The sequence below is a fragment of the Oncorhynchus mykiss genome, chromosome 1 (assembly GCF_057628025.1).
Source record: "Oncorhynchus mykiss isolate SJ-2025 chromosome 1, ASM5762802v1, whole genome shotgun sequence".
Classification (NCBI taxonomy): domain Eukaryota; kingdom Metazoa; phylum Chordata; class Actinopteri; order Salmoniformes; family Salmonidae; genus Oncorhynchus; species Oncorhynchus mykiss.
The window spans coordinates 64,104,094-64,121,345 of record NC_143022.1 but is presented as its reverse complement, the minus strand read 5'-3'; positions in this window follow the sequence as shown (position 1 = coordinate 64,121,345).

Genomic DNA, 17,252 nt, shown 5'->3' with positions numbered 1-17,252 from the left:
CAGACATAATGCAGTATTTCAATCCCCCAGGTACATATTTCACTGGCTCACTGAGTGTCCCTAGATATTCTATGTTGACACAACGCTCAGAGAAGAATATCAGTGCTGCTGACGCTCACACACAGTCTCTCTCTCTCTCTCTGCATGCAATCATGCACATATTGGAGGGCAAATGAAAGGTGATAGGAATAAAATGGTTGTTTATTGTTAAAAAAAACACACATTTCTGCCTCATAACCTTCATCGCAGTATCGACTTTAATTTATCCTCCAATATTTGCTGAATATCTGTCACACACCCTGCCTGTTTCTTTATTCATCCACTTGACTGAGAGGAAGTCACACTGCAATGTTTTCTATTTAGCGAAACTACAGATTTGCAGAGCCATTAAAGGGAGAGTGAAATTGTAATTTGGCTGAACGTTCCCTTTTAGGGTCCCAAACAGTAATTCTGATTCCCATGTAAAATAGTGACTAAAATATCACACATAATATTTTTGGGGGGATAGCAATGCTCAAAAGATAAATATTTATCTCATGGCTAACTACCAGGAAGTTTGAAAAGACAGGCTGAGTAGGCAGGGAGTTTATATTCATGAATTCGCCTTGACTGACAGCTCTTTGAAACGCCTATGTCAAGAAACTTGGATGCAGTGAGAAGTTTTGCAGTAAAATCATCTCAACCAATTTAGTGATGCACAAAGCAACTCAAGCAACATTTAAATTGCATCAATGATGTCAATAATTGTATACATCTCCCGTTTGGCATGTCTCTTGTGATACGGTTCACATCAGCATTGATGAATGTGTTGACATGATAACTGCATCAGAGTTATGAACGACCCTTCCCCCCCCTTTTGTTCCATGCTGTCTGAAGGCCTACTGTGCATTCAGAAAGTCTTCAGACCCCTTGACTTTTTCCTGCATTTTGTTACGTTACAAACTTTTTTGTTTCTCCAATTCTTCTCTGCAGATCCTCTCAAGCTCTGTCAGGTTGGATGGGGAGGGTCGCTGCACAGCTATTTTCAGGTCTCTCCAGAGATATTCGATTGGGTTCAAGTCCAACTTATATAGTTTAAAGGTGTCTGAACTCACGGCTGGGTCTGGCTTGATGTCATTGGTTGATTTACAGATATAAATAGAACATATAAAAAGCATGAACGGATAACATACGATCATAGATACAGTTTTACTACATCGGCCTACAAGCAGTTACAATTAATAGCAAAATCCCAATAATCAGAAGAATGGCTTCAGATCAAAGTCTACGCTGAGACCGAAATAAGCAAATGTCGTTCAATTAAAGATCCAGGCAGCCTCTCGTTTTAACAATAAATTGCTGAGATCAACCCCTCTCCTAAGGAGGGTGACGTGTTCAAAATCGAATGGTTCACTCCCAAAAAGTGGGCCGTAACTGAGTATGTGGAGTTTTAGCACCTAATGGTGCTACAATGCTCCTTTTTTGCCACTTTGTTTTACCCAGATCATTTTTACCTCAAGGACAAGTTATAAGATAAATAACTGCCTTGTTGGAGCACATAATAACACCTTTGATTGGGATCTATTTCCCTGTTTGAGGATGTTTGAATGATCTACATTTGTAAGTGCCATTGCATTGAGCACATCCATTACATTTGTAGTTTCCATCCGGTAGAGGCGCAAATAAATGTTGTGAAGGGAGAGGGGGGGGGGGATTTTGGGGTGGTAAAATCAAAGTTTACCAATTGATGTCTGAGATTTCTGCCCCACGAGAATCCGACTAAAAGAGGGTCCAAAAACATAATACTGATAATGTTATTGGATCTTAGAATGTGCCAACGTTTATGAACAATTCCCTTTATTAGTTCAAAGCACTTTGAATAGCGCGTAGTAAGAATTCAAGAATGTTTATTTTTGCGAGATTGTCCTTGAAAGAGATCATGTCTCGATTTGTTTGGGATTTTCTCAATGGCAGTATTAATCTGACAATTTTTGTGTCCCCTCTCCTGTCGAAATCGGATAGTCTTTTTGGAAATGATTTTGATTCGACAGCATTGGCTGTAGGCCAAACTGTTTTACAAGGGAAGCGGGTGACAGCTATCATCCCTAAACAAACTGTTACGATCAGTAGGTTTCCTGTAAAGACCAGTGTATAGAACATTATCCAAACACAAAATCAGAATATCATGGAAACTGATTTGACGTGTGTCAGATGGCGTAGTAAATCTCAGGTGTTCAGAACAAGTGTTAAGAAAAGCATGGAATGCCTGGAGCTGTTTTTCATCACCCCTCCATAAAACAAAAATATCATCAGTGTACCGTTCCCAAATAATATTGTTAGGCAAGAAAACATTTTTGTGAGGATTGAGAATGTACTGTTTCTCCATGTAACCCACATACAAATTAGCATAGTTAGGAGCCATAGGATATCCCATATCCCTGACCCTTTGTCAGGATAAAGAAATCATTTAGAAAAATATAATAGTTATGTGTGAGTACTATTTCAGTCATTGCACTGGAAGGTAGTTCATTAGGGTCACGTTGCAGAAGAAAATGTTCCATGGCTTCCATACAGCCCTTGTGTGGAATATTTTTGTATAACAACTCAAAAAGTAACTAACAATCTATTCTCAGGGAGAGGATCAAGAGATTCAATGATAGAGATCATACTGCTGGTGGCCTTTACAAAGGAGGGGAGCTGTTCTGTGAGTGGTCTAATAAAGGAGTCAACTAAAGTCGATAAAGGGGTTGTTCCTGCAACAGTGCCTGCTACAATAGGGCACCCTGGAGGTTTTGTAACGTTCTTGTGTAATTTCGGCAAAGTAAAGAAAGTGACAATTTTAGGGTGTTGAATAGCCAAAAAGTCATATTATTTCATGGTTGTTTGAGCAGAAGTTAAATTTCCATTTATGACAGTAAAGATAGTATTCTGAAATAAGGAAGTGAGGTCACTTCTGAGTTTCTTGTAAAAGGTGTTGTCAAGCAGTTGTCTATGACACGAATTTACATAAACTGTCCTATCCATGAGTACAACCGAACCAGCCTTATCAGCAGGGAGGGTAAGGACTGATGTATCGGATTGTAAATCAAGCAAAGCTTGTTTTTCATCCGTAGGTGAAAGATGTGGAACAAACATTATTACCAACATCTTTCATCAAGGATCTCTCTGTACTTTGCTTTGTTCATCTTTCCCTCAAACCTGAGTACTCTCCCAGTCGGCATTGGCCAGGTGATGAGGCCAGACATTTCCTAGAGCTGGCCGCTCGGCCAAACTGAGTCGGGGGGGAAAGGGCCTTGGTCAGGAAGGTGTTCAAGAACCCAATGGTCACTCTGACAGAGCTCCAGAGTTCATCTGTGGAGATGGGAGAACCTTCCAGAAGGACAACCATCTCTGCAGCACTCCAACAATCCCTCCTCAGTAAATGGCTCATGACAGCCACCTTGGAGTTTGCCAAAAGGGGGACTGGGAGACTAGTCAGGATCGAGGGAAAGATGAATGGAGCAAAGTACAGAGAGATCCTTGATGAAAACCTGCTCCAGAGCCCTAGGATTTCAGACTGGGGCGAAGGTTCACCTTCCAAAAGGACAACAACCCTAAGCACACAGCCAAGACAACGCATGAGTGGCTTCTGGACAAGTCTCTGAATGTCCTTGAGTGGCCCAGCCAGAGCCCGAACTTGAACTCGATCAAATATCTCTGGAGAGACCTGAAAATAGCTGTGCAGCAACGCTCCCCATCCAACCTTCCAGAGCTTGAGAGGATCTGCAGAGAAGGAGAAAATAAGAAACTCCCCAAATACAGATGTGCCAGGCTTGTAGCGTCATACCCAAGAATACTCGAGGCTGTAATCGTTGCCACAGGTGCTTCAACAAAGTACTGAGTAAAGGGTCTGAATACTTATGTAAATTTGATGTTTCAGTTTTTTACTAGTAATATATATAAAAAAAATATTTAAAAACTTGTTTTTGCATTGTCATTATTGGGTATTGTGTAAAGATTGATGAGGGGAAAAACATTTTATCAATTTTAGAATAAAGCTGTAATGTAACAAAATGTGGAAAACAGGCACGCACACACACATTCACACACACACACACACACACACACACACACACACACACTTCTGGACAGCTGGCAGTGATAACTCACACTTTACTTCTGTTCTGATAGAATGAATGCAGCAGTCTCCCAGCTCATCATCCCTGTTGATAGCCAGGTCCAAAAAACAGAGCCATCCACTTTACTAATTACCACGGCAATACATAGACATGCTGCCACTTTAGAACGGGTTATATTTATAATGGGACAGGCCATTAAACATGCACGCACGCACACACACACACATACAGACACACACAATGTGAACCCATTCCCGGCTGACAGCCTTGTGCACAAACAAACACACGCATGCACACATGTCAACAGCTGGCAGTGATTGCTCACACTTTACTTGTATTCTGATAGAATAGCTGAAGAAGAGTCTCCTAGTTCATCTTCCGTAATAGGCTGACATGCACACACGCATTCACACACACACAAGCACACCAAGCTGACAGCCTTCATCAGCCAAATGTCCAACAAGCTCTCACAGTCTCACGTCAGAATTAGACGTTCATCCCTGCTTCCCAATCATCACATTTCAAAGTTGTTCCAAACGTAACATTTTGAAGGGTTTAAGTTAATTTCAGGCATTAATTCCGCATTTTTAAGGATAGGGTTAAGTTTAGGCATTAACTCTGAAAGGTTAAGGTAAGGGTTAAGGTTTGGGATAGGCTTAAAAAAAAAAAAAAACATTCTATAGCTGGATTCAAACATGCAATCTTTTGCACAAAGAGGCAGCTGCTTATGACCAGCCTCCATCCCTCTCCACAACACCCTAGCAAAACCAAAACCTACTTGAAGTTAACTGTGCTCACTGTTGCCCCTAGTGGCCGGTTTCCACGTCATCTCACAACCTCCTCAGACATGGATGGACGTCTAATACTGACTTGTATTACGGGTGACCTAGCTGAAATGTCCCCAATGTCAACCTTCACTAACCAGACAGACTGGCTGACGCCAGGGAGGGAGCGTACACCTAACACCCAGCACCCCCAACACCCACGCACACACATTTTCACTGGAATAAAGACCTCCTCCATTCCTGTCATTATTGAAAGAGATTGTGATCTCTCACATCTCAAAATAGGGCTACTTAATGTTAGATCCCTCATTTCCAAGGCAGTAATAGTCAATGAACTAATCACTGATTATAATCTTGATGTGATTGGCCTGACTGAAACATGGCTTAAGCCTGATGAATTTACTGTGAGGCCTCTCCTCCTGGTTACACTGGTGCCCATATCCCCCGCACATCCTGTAAAGGCGGAGGTGTTGCTAACATTTACGATAGCAAATTTCAATATCCAAAAAAAAGACTGCATTTTTGTCTTTTGAGCATCTAGTTATGACATCTACACAGCCTACTCATTCACTTTTTATAGCTACTTACAGGCCTCCTGGGCCATATTCGGGGTTCCTCACTGAGTTCCCTGATTTCCTATCGGACCTTGTAGTCATGGCAGATAATATTCACATTTTTGGTGACTAATATTCACAAGTCCACAGACCCACACCAAAAGGCTTTCGGAGCCATCATCGATTCAATGGGTTTGTCCAACATGTCTCCGGACCTACTGACAGTCATACTCTGGACCTAGTTTTGTGGATCTTAATGTTCTTCCTCATAATCCTGGACTATCGGACCACCAATTTATTACGTTTGCAATCGTAACAAATAATCTGCTTAGACCCTAACCAAGGATCATCAAAAGCTGTGGTATAAATTCTTGGACAACCCAAAGATTCCTAGATGCCCTTCCAGACTTCCTCCACCCACCCAAGGATGTCAGAGTACAAAAATTGGTTAACCATCTAACTGAGGACTAAATTTAACCTTGTGTAATATCCTAGATGCAGTCTCACCCCTAAAAACAAAAAAACATTTGTCATAAGAAACTAGCTCCCAGGTATACAGCAAATACCTTAAATACCTTAATGTTAGATCCCTCATTTCCAAGGCAGTAATAGTCAATGAACTAATCACTGATTATAATCTTGATGTGATTGGCCTGACTGAAACATGGCTTAAGCCTGATGAATTTACTGTGAGGCCTCTCCTCCTGGTTACACTGGTGCCCATATCCCCCGCACATCCTGTAAAGGCGGAGGTGTTGCTAACATTTACGATAGCAAATTTCAATATCCAAAAAAAAGACTGCATTTTTGTCTTTTGAGCATCTAGTTATGACATCTACACAGCCTACTCATTCACTTTTTATAGCTACTTACAGGCCTCCTGGGCCATATTCGGCGTTCCTCACTGAGTTCCCTGATTTCCTATCGGACCTTGTAGTCATGGCAGATAATATTCACATTTTTGGTGACTAATATTCACAAGTCCACAGACCCACACCAAAAGGCTTTCGGAGCCATCATCGATTCAATGGGTTTGTCCAACATGTCTCCGGACCTACTGACAGTCATACTCTGGACCTAGTTTTGTGGATCTTAATGTTCTTCCTCATAATCCTGGACTATCGGACCACCAATTTATTACGTTTGCAATCGTAACAAATAATCTGCTTAGACCCTAACCAAGGATCATCAAAAGCTGTGGTATAAATTCTTGGACAACCCAAAGATTCCTAGATGCCCTTCCAGACTTCCTCCACCCACCCAAGGATGTCAGAGTACAAAAATTGGTTAACCATCTAACTGAGGACTAAATTTAACCTCATCTCATCCAGTGTCTTGTGTGAATCTAAGTATGCTCCGTCTAATTCTCTCTCTCCCTCTCCCTACCCTCTCCCTACAAGGATGTCAGAGTACAAAAATTGGTTAACCATCTAACTGAGGACTAAATTTAACCTCGTCTCATCCAGTGTCTTGTGTGAATCTAAGTATGCTCCGTCTAATTCTCTCTCTCCCTCTCCCTACCCTTCCACAGGACCTGAGCCCTGGGACCATAGCTCAGGACTACCTGGCCTGATGACTCCTTGCTGTCCCCAATCCACCTGGTCGTGCTGCTGCTCCAATTTTAACAGTTCTACCTGAGGCTATGGAACCTGATGTTTTTGACTCTCTCTCTCTCTCTCTCTCTCTCTACCGCACCTGCTGTCTCTAACTCTGAATGCTCGGATATGAAAAGCCAACTTACATTTACTCCTGAGGTGCTGACCTGTTGCACCCTCTACAACAACTGTGATTATTTTTGTCATTTGACCCTGCCGGTCATCTATGAACGTTTGAACATCTTGCCCATGTACTGTTAGAATCTCAACCCGGCGAAGAGGACTGGCCACCCCTCAGAGCCTGGTTCCTCTCTAAGTTTCTTCCTAGGTTCCTGCCTTTCTAGGGAGTTTGTCCTTGCCACCGTGCTTCTACATCTGCATTGCTTGCTTTTTGGGGTTTTAGGCCGGGTTTCTGTATAGCACTTTGAGACATTGGCTGATGTAAAATGGGCTTTATAAATACATTTGCTTGATTGATTGATACGTACACACGCACACACACACACACGCAATAGTTAATGATGTTATGATGTCACTCTTCAACAGTCCTGAACATGAAGGGGTGAAATGTCTTAAACATTCGTAAAGAATTATGAAAATGCTATTTCCCAAAATCTGATTTACATGGAATGTTTCTTTGCAATCTAATTCTATGCAAGCATATGGTGATTTATCCTTCATGTGAACTTACTACTTCAATCCCCCAAAATAATATGTTGTAAGTTGTCTGGAGTTGCATTAAACCAGCACGCAAGGCATGCACAGGTGGTAAAAAGTATACAAAGGAAGAATCTGTGAGGATACATTTGGGCTCAGAGCAAAACACATGAATGTATTATACAACTCAAACCATAATTTGAAAACTGATATAATTAGTAGCAATTCGACTCATCATCACTACAAATGAGACGCCAGTCTGCTGCATAGGGTTTCACCAATTAAAAAAATTCTCAAAGATGACATCCTTGTATCATCTGCATCTGCCTGGGCCTCTCCAGTTGTTGTCATGCCAAAGCTAGATGGAACACGACGCTTTCGCTCCGGTTACAGGGGTGTCAACTGCAAAATCTTGGACGATGCCTACTGGTGCATGAGATCCTAGAGTCGCTACACGGCGCCTTTTGCTTCATCTCCCTAGACTTAAGTCTGGATACTGGCATGTAGCCATGTCGGCTGAAAGCAAGGAGAAGACTGCTGTGATCACCCCTAGTGGTCTATATCAGTTTCAGTCAATGCCATTTGGTCTGAGGAAGGATGGTGCCACATTCCAAAGCCTGATGGAGAGGGTGCTGGGCGAGTTGAAAGGTCAAACATCAATGACATCATCGTTTTCCCCTCCAGTCTGGAAAAACATCTGGAGGATTTCAGGGCTTTGTGTGCCAAGTTGCAGGCAGCCAACTTAACACTAAACTTAGACGTGCAACTTCATTCAGTCCCAACTTAAATTATTGGGTTGTGTCAGGAGAAGGCTACGGCCGAGGTCGTCTATGCTCCTCCCAATGACCTAAAGGCACTGAAGTACTTCATGCCTAACTCCTTAATAACCAGAATGTCAACAGGCCATGGACAAGTTGAAGCAAGCCCTACTAAGCCCCCCAGTCTTGGCTCAACCCGACCCTTCTCTATCCTCCCAGGTGCCACTGATGCCAGTTACATTGGGCTAGGCGCTGTCCTTGTCCTGGTCCATCACGAATCATCGCTTTCGCCTCCAGACAATGACGGAGCACCGGGAGTTTTCCCGGTGGGCCGCTTGACAATTGGGGCCGGTGCAACGCAAAATATAAATAACCCCAGCCCCCGCTTAAATAAAAATAACCAAGTGCTGTGTGTCTGACTGGCCCAGGCGAGTGGGCTAACGGGCCCACTGCCACTGCGGTTGGGCATTACATCTGTCAGCCTCTCTCTCCCATCCAATTACTTTTGGTCCAGTCCATTCTAACTTTATCTGGGCCCCGACCCTTTCCCATCTCTGTTAAGAGGTGACATTTGGATAAATAGTGGAGTGGAGCAAGATGGCCAAACAAAAAGAGAAAAAACATGAAGGTGGTGCTGAAAAGCAGAGAGAGAAGAGGTTGAAGTCCCTTGAGGCTGATGCAGCCAAATGTTTTAAAATAACAAATGATTCATTTGTCGCCATTACCAGTCAATCATATCAGCCTAGTGAGCCTGAAGGCACTGGCAGCAGAGAGGAGAGAGAGAGCAGAGAGAGCAGCCCATTAAGCCCAGCGATACCATTACAACTGTTAGTCAAGGTTTTGCAGCTGAAGTGGTTAGACAGAAGACAATATGGATAAGATAAGCAATGTTTGGGTTTGGATAGCTGGCTGTTTAGCTATATCAGGTGCCTTTTGTTGAAACAAGCGCTTATCAATGTCACATTTCGTGAACCGGCCAATCACAGCCTGGATGGGGCGGGACATTAAAAAAAGGTTGATGTGCTTCAGCAAACTTTCTAAATGTTTAACTCATTGTTATCCATGAATGGTTATGATTATTGACAAGTTAGTACTTAACATTAAGAAATTAGAGACTAACCACCAATGTAGACCATTTTACTTGCACGAGGATTTAATTACGGAACAAAACCTACAAAAATGATCAATGTGGGTTGTTTATTTCTTAAACTGCTGTATTGTCCAATTGGAATGGGTATTATGCCAGTGGTATATAGTAGTATACTATTGTATGAAATTTTATGAATATACAAACATTATATAATTAATATATTAATATTATACTAACATTATACTATTATATTATCATTGTACTTTTTATTTCATTTTATAATATTATACTAATATAATAGTTTATACTAATTACTCATCCAGGTTGGGGATAGTGCATCTGCAGTGAACAGATATAGATTGAGCCAGAGCCAGGAATGCCACCCCAATGTTTTATTATTTTAAGAGGCCCGAAGTCATGGGACCTAAATATGTTTTTTAGTTTCCACCCCCAACAAAAGTATGAAAAGTCTGTGGTGCTGTAAGGGCGTTCGTCTGTAGGAGGAAGAGAAGCGGACCAAAGCGCAGCGTGGTGGTTATTCATGTTTTAATAAATCGCTACACATGAACAAACTAACAAAAACAAGAAATGTGAAAACGCAAACCAGTCCTATCCTGTGACACCAAACACAGTGACAGGAACAATCACCCACAAACACACAGTGAAACCCAGGCTACCTAAGTATGATTCTCAATCAGAGACAACTAATGACACCTGCCTCTGATTGAGAACCATACTAGGCCGAAAACATAGAAATGCCCCAAAACATAGAAAAACAAACATAGACTGCCCACCCAACTCACGCCCTGACCATACTAAATAAATACAAAACAACAGAAATAGAGGTCAGAACGTGACAGTACCCCCCCCCCAAAGGTGCGGACTCCGGCCGCAAAACCTTGACCTATAGGGGAGGGTCTGGGTGGGCGTCTGTCCGCGGTGGCGGCTCTGGCGCGGGACGCGGACCCCACTTCACCATTGTCTTAGTCCGCCTTATTGTCCGCCTCCCTGGCTTACTCACCATGACCACCCCTCTCAATGACCCCACTGGACAGAGGGGCTGCTCGGGACAGAGGGGCAGCTCGGGACAGAGGTGAAGCAGCTGCTCGGGACAGAGGGACAACTGCTCGGGACAGAGGGACAACTGCTCGGGACAGAGGGGCGATAGCAGCTCGGGACAGAGGGGCGATAGCAGCTCGGGACAGAGGGGCGACAGCTGCTCTGGACAGAGGGGCAGCTGCTCGGGCGGCCCCTGGCTGACTGACGGCACTGGCGGCCCCTGGCTTACTTGCGGCCCCTGGCTGACTGGCGGCACTGGCGGCCCCTGGCTTACTGGCGGCCCCTGGCTTACTGGCGGCACTGGCGGCCCCTGGCTGACTGGAGGCACTGGCGGCCCCTGGCTGACTGGCGGCACTGGCGGCCCCTGGCTGACTGGCGGCACTGGCGGCCCCTGGCTGACTGGCGGCACTGGCGGCCCCTGGCTGACTGGCGGCACTGGCGGCCCCTGGCTGACGGGCGGCACTGGCGGCCCCTGGCTGACGGGCGGCACTGGCGGCTCCTGGCAGACGGGCGGCACTGGCGGCTCCGGGCAGACGGGCGGCACTGGCGGCGCTGGCGGCGCTGGGCAGACGGGCGGCGCTGGCGGCGCTGGGCAGACGGGCGGCGTTGGCGGCGCTGGGCAGACGGGAAGCTCAGCTGGCGCTGGGCAGACGGGAAGCTCAGCTGGCGCTGGGCAGACGGGAAGCTCAGCTGGCGCTGGGCAGACGGGAAGCTCAGCTGGCGCTGGGCAGACGGGAAGCTCCGGCAACGCTGGAGAAAAGGAAGGCCCTGGTAGCGCCGGAGAGGCGGGAGGCTCCGGCAGCGGCGCCGGACAGGCGGGAGGCTCCGGCAGCGGCGCCGGACAGGCGGGAGGCTCCGGCAGCGGCGCCGGACAGGCGGGAGGCTCCGGCAGAGGCGCCGGACAGGCGGGAGGCTCCGGCAGCGGCGCCGGACAGGCGGGAGGCTCCGGCAGCGGCGCCGGACAGGCGGGAGGCTCCGGCAGAGGCGCCGGACAGGCGGGAGGCTCCGGCAGAGGCGCCGGACAGGCGGGAGGCTCCGGCAGAGGCGCCGGACAGGCGGGAGGCTCCGGCAGCGGCGCCGGACAGGCGGGAGGCTCCGGCAGAGGCGCCGGACAGGCGGGAGGCTCCGGCAGAGGCGCCGGACAGGCGGGAGGCTCCGGCAGCGGCGCCGGACAGGCGAGAGGCTCCGGCAGCGGCGCCGGACAGGCAAGAGGCTCCGGCAGAGGCGCCGGACAGGTGGGAGGCTCCGGCAGCGCTGGAGAGGAGGAAGCCCCTGTAAGGATGGGCCGGAGAGACAGCCTGGTACGGGGGGCTGCCACCGGAGGGCTGGTGCGTGGAGGTGGTGACGGATAGACCGGGCCGTGAAGGCGTACTGGAGATCTTGAGAGCAGGGCTGGCACCAACCGCCCTGGCTGGATCTTCACCCTAGCCCGGCAGATGTGGGGAGCTGGGATGTAGCGCACCGGGCTAAGCACGCGTACTGGGGACACCGTGCGCACAACTGCATAACACGGTGCCTGACCAGCACCACGCCCGCCACAGTTAGCACTGCTAGGAGCACTGTAGTGCTGAGATGGCACAGGACGTGCAAGGCTAGGGAGATGCACAGGAGGCCTGGTGCGTGAGGCTGGCACAGTCTTCACCAGACCCCTCGCACGCACCTCAGGATGAGTATGGAGAGCTGACCCCGGTGCCATTAAATCCCTGACACGCTCCGTCGGGCGAATGTCGTGCCTCATGCACCAAACCAGCAAGTCCCTCATATCACTCTCCTCCAATTTCCCCATTAACTCCTTCACAGTCTCTGCTTCGCTCACCTCCAACACCAGCTCTGGTTCTGAGCTCCTCCTTGGCTCCTCACGATAAACGGGGGGAGTTGGCTCAGGTCTGACTCCTGACTCTGCCACACTCCCCCTGTGCCCCCCCCCAAGAAATTTTTGGGGGTGACTCTCGGGCTTCCATCCGCTCTGCCGTGCTAGTTCCTCATAATGCCGCCTCTCTGCTTTTGCTGCCTCCAGCTCGGCCTTGGGGCGGCAATATTCTCCTGGCTCTGCCCAGGGTCCTTTCCCGTCTAGAATCTCCTCCCAAGTCCATCTCTCCAAGTAGTGCAGCCTCTCCCACTGCTGATTTTGCTGCTGCTGCTGTTGCTCCTCCTGCTGCTGCTTTTGCTGCTGCTGCTGTTGCTCCTGCTGCACCAGTCGCTTCTCCTGCTGCTGCTGTTGCTGCTGCCTCTGTTTACCACGCCGCTTGGTCCTTGGTAGGTGGGTGATTCTGTAAGGGCGTTCGTCTGTAGGAGGAAGAGAAGCGGACCAAAGCGCAGCGTGGTGGTTATTCATGTTTTAATAAATCGCTACACATGAACAAACTAACAAAAACAAGAAATGTGAAAACGCAAACCAGTCCTATCCTGTGACACCAAACACAGTGACAGGAACAATCACCCACAAACACACAGTGAAACCCAGGCTACCTAAGTATGATTCTCAATCAGAGACAACTAATGACACCTGCCTCTGATTGAGAACCATACTAGGCCGAAAACATAGAAATGCCCCAAAACATAGAAAAACAAACATAGACTGCCCACCCAACTCACGCCCTGACCATACTAAATAAATACAAAACAACAGAAATAGAGGTCAGAACGTGACAGGTGCAGAAGGTTTTCTTTTGTAAAGATGGGACCAACACGAAGTGGCTGTCATACAGTGAAGGGAACCATGCTTTATTCTGCTTTATGTGGATGGCATTTGCAAAGCCCACAGAGAACAGCCCTTTCATGAATGGAATGGCAGACTGGAAGCAGATCCATCAGAGAGTAGAAGAGCATGAGAAGAGCATTATGCATAGAGGTTAGGCCTACTTTCTAAGGTCCTCCAAAGGTAACATTGAGAGCCTGCTCATCGGCAGGGAGCAAGTGAGCAGAACAAGGCAAGTGCTAGAGCGCATTATAGATGTTGTTAAAGTCATAGGCAAGAGGGGTTTGAGCTACAGAGGCATGCAGTCTGAAGCAGCTTATACGCTAGATGACAGAAGCATTGACCATGGCAACTTTTTAGAGATTATCATTCTGCCAGTATAAAGGCTTCTCTCTGCAAAGTCCACCACTCAAGTGCATGTGTGGTGCTATGCACACATTTTGTACCTGTTTTGACAGACACAACAGAGAGTGCCTTGGAAAGTGGGTCACTTTTTTTCTATCATTAACAACATAGATGTGTTCTTCTGTGAATCCAACCAGAGGATGAACATTTGGGAAAAGGAGAGCAAGGACTCAAGACACAGACATTTTGCTCCATTTGGAGAGATACGCTGGTGGGCTAAAGACAGAAATCCAGATGAGTGTCTGTATGTTGATGTCCTTCTCACTCTTTCAACCATACAACATCAGAAAAACACCAACACTAGTGCACGGGTCAAGGCACAAGAACACATTGAGGGGTTGCTGAAGTATGAAACAATACTTACAGCTCAGGTATTCCTCAGTATTTTTCACGCCACCTCACCAGTCTAAAAATATCTTCAAACAAGTGGAATTGACATTCTGTCTGCAAATCGTATGGTTGTATCTACAGAGGAGCAGCTGAAAGTAACGTCGGGAGATTTTGAAAAAGTCAAGGGCAGCTGCAGACACATTTGTTCAGTGGGCCAACAGGAAGTCGCAGGAAAGGGATGAGGAAACAGAGCCGGAGTTAGAGACCACTCTGCCAACGAAAAGGACTTGAAAGAAGAAATCCATGCCTGGAGAGATGGCAAGACATGAGACTTTTACTGGGGCAGAGAGTGTATACAGGATTGTCCATAATCTGAAATTCTGGATACAGCTATATATAGCATCCATCGGCAATTTCTGAGAAATTACACTTTATACACTGGCATGGCTCTTCTGGACCCTAAAAAGTTTAGTCAGCTAACATCCAGTGCCAGTCGCCTTCCACAGACAGCCCTTCAAGAACGAAGCAAATGTTTGATCAAATTTGACAGCAGAGCAACGTTGGACAATATACAGAGTGAGCTCATGAGTCTGGCAGAACAGTGGATTAGGTTAAACCAATGGGGATTTGAAGAATACACAACCATGACTATGGAGGATAATGGCCCTGAAGGAAATTAAGATGAAGGTGGAGATGGTGAACAAGAGCTATTCATCCTGCAAGGGCTGTCCACTGTGTTGCTACCGTAATCTTAGTCAGTACAACCTATTGACTGACGCATACCACATCCTGGGCCTTACAAGTTCCTACTTACCCTGTCAGTAACCCAGGTAGCTTGCGAGCTGTGCTTCCCTACTCTGAAATTCATCAAGAGTAGGCTCAGGAGCATTCTATCTCAACAGCACCTGGAGGCTTTTTTGCTCATGGCTACTGAGCGAGATGTTCTAATGGCCCTGGCCAGTGACCTGGTTATAGATGGCTTTGCTGAGAGAAGTGAGCTGCTGCAGAAATGTCTAATTTAAGGAGGTAGGAAATATGTTTATTTTAATTTTATTCTATGACTTGGCTACTCACCAGTCTTTTCACCAACAAATTTCTTCCTATATTATTTATTTTACTGGTCAGATGGTTCCAGAGATTTTTGCCACCTTGCTGCCAGTGCCATTGTGCCAATTTGTGCTCTTTCTAACCAGCCTCCTCCTAAGAGCAAGACCCTCCCCTTGTTCTGGTTTGGTGGGCCGGTCTGAGCCAAAAATTCCAGGGCCATTTTTCATTCCCAGTCTCTCCCTGCCTCCAGAACCCTCAAGGGGGCAGAGCTCATCTATTCAACATCAGAGAAAGAGTGTCTGGATGTTTTCTGGTCTTTTATTAAGAAGTGGAGACACTAACTGGAGTGCGAAGGTTGCAATGTTTTTGCTGATCACAATGCTCTTACCTGGTCATTAGATAGCCCGAAGAATTCATTGAGATTGTTGGACGCTGCATTTACAGCAGCTCGACTTCAAGGTGCACTATCGCAAAGGATGTCAACATTGTCCTAGGTGCATTGTCTCAAGCCTTTCCTGCACTCACAGTAGTAGACTGTGTGGTTGCCTCAAAGAGACGTTGGTTGGACCTTCCAAGCTCATTCCCTGAGATCACAACAGTCCAATCCACTGATGACATCTTGAATTAGGGAAAGAAGCCAATTCAACTCCCCGCCCCAATCACATCGGTTTTGAGGTGGAACAAGGAGTGTTCTATTGTCACATTCCTACCAAAGACGATGGCTACAAATTCCAGCTCATTGTCCCCGAGTGATTTATTTTGGCCCCCAAAAGGATTTTTAGTTTTTGGTCAAAAAAGACTGAAATCACCAGGAATTCAGCAAAAAAAGTTTAATTTATGAAATCTGTTTGTTTATTTCTGGGAATACTTGCAAAGATATGTGATTGTGTCTGAATGTAATCAAAGTATGGAATAAAAAAAAATCAAATACAACCTAGATTTGGGCTTTGTTGTGGTTTATTTGCATTGCAGAAATTATTATAATTATGTTCAGACCATCCACTCTGACAAAAATCATCCCCTGACTAAATCGAGTTGACTGCCCCTTCTCTAGGTGGACATCTTGGCAGGATGAAAACATTGCTGAAGATTCTGGACGTTGCCTGGTGGCCAACAGTGCAAAACGATGTATAGACACAGGTAAAGCAGTGTCAAATGTGCCAGCGATACATAAATCCTACCTAGAAACCATGTAGACTCCTACATTCCACAGAAGTAACAGATGGTTGAAGTCGACTTCATAGGTGCACTCACAAAGAGCAAAAAGGACACTGTTTCCTCATTGTAGTCATGGAATATTACATAGTGGGTAGAGCTGTTCCCTTTATGGCACATCAAACCGCCAGTGTGTAAAGTGTTTAAGGATTAAACATTCCCCAGATTTTGGGTGCCCCAGTTCCTGGTGTCTGACAGAGGATCCCAATTCACAAGCAAACTGATGGCTGAGATGTGTGGGGCAGGGGGAGTCACCCAAAAGATGACAATGAGTTACCGCCCAAAAACCACCATGACAGAAAAAGTGAACAGGACTCTCAAGTCGTTGATGGCCTCCTACGTCAGCAACCATCACAGAGATTGTGATGTCTGGCTATCAGAGTTCTGGTATGCCTTCAACACGGCTATCCATGAGACACTGTAACCCCAGCCAAGCTGGCACTCTGAAGAAATCTTAAAGGCCCACTTGAGAGACTTATTGCACACTCACCATCACCATAACATCCTGCTTACAACACAATTGAAAGACGACAATGACTTGCAGATGAGGTAAGGAATAGAGAAAGTGCAGCTCACTCCAGACAAACCAGGTAATACAGTGCTTGTAGAAAATGTGCAGTTTTCAGAAGGAGACCTGGTCGGGTTAGAGCGCATCACCAGTCCAAAGTCTCAGATCACTTTTCAACCAAATTTGAACCAAGATGGCCAAGACCAGCTTTTGTATTGGAGGGCAGAAGGGAAGAGTAAAATGGACGTGGTGTGAGGAACAATGTTTGTTTGAAAACTTGAAAGTAAATTAGTTCAGTAATTGTGCTGTTTAAACCTGTTCCATTGTATTATTTAACTGTAAAAATGACTTCCATTCAACACCAAGAAGTGGTTAGCATATCTGATTGAATGTTGCATTTTTTATTGACTCTCCTACTTTTCCTATAGATTTTTTAAACAATACAATACAAAAC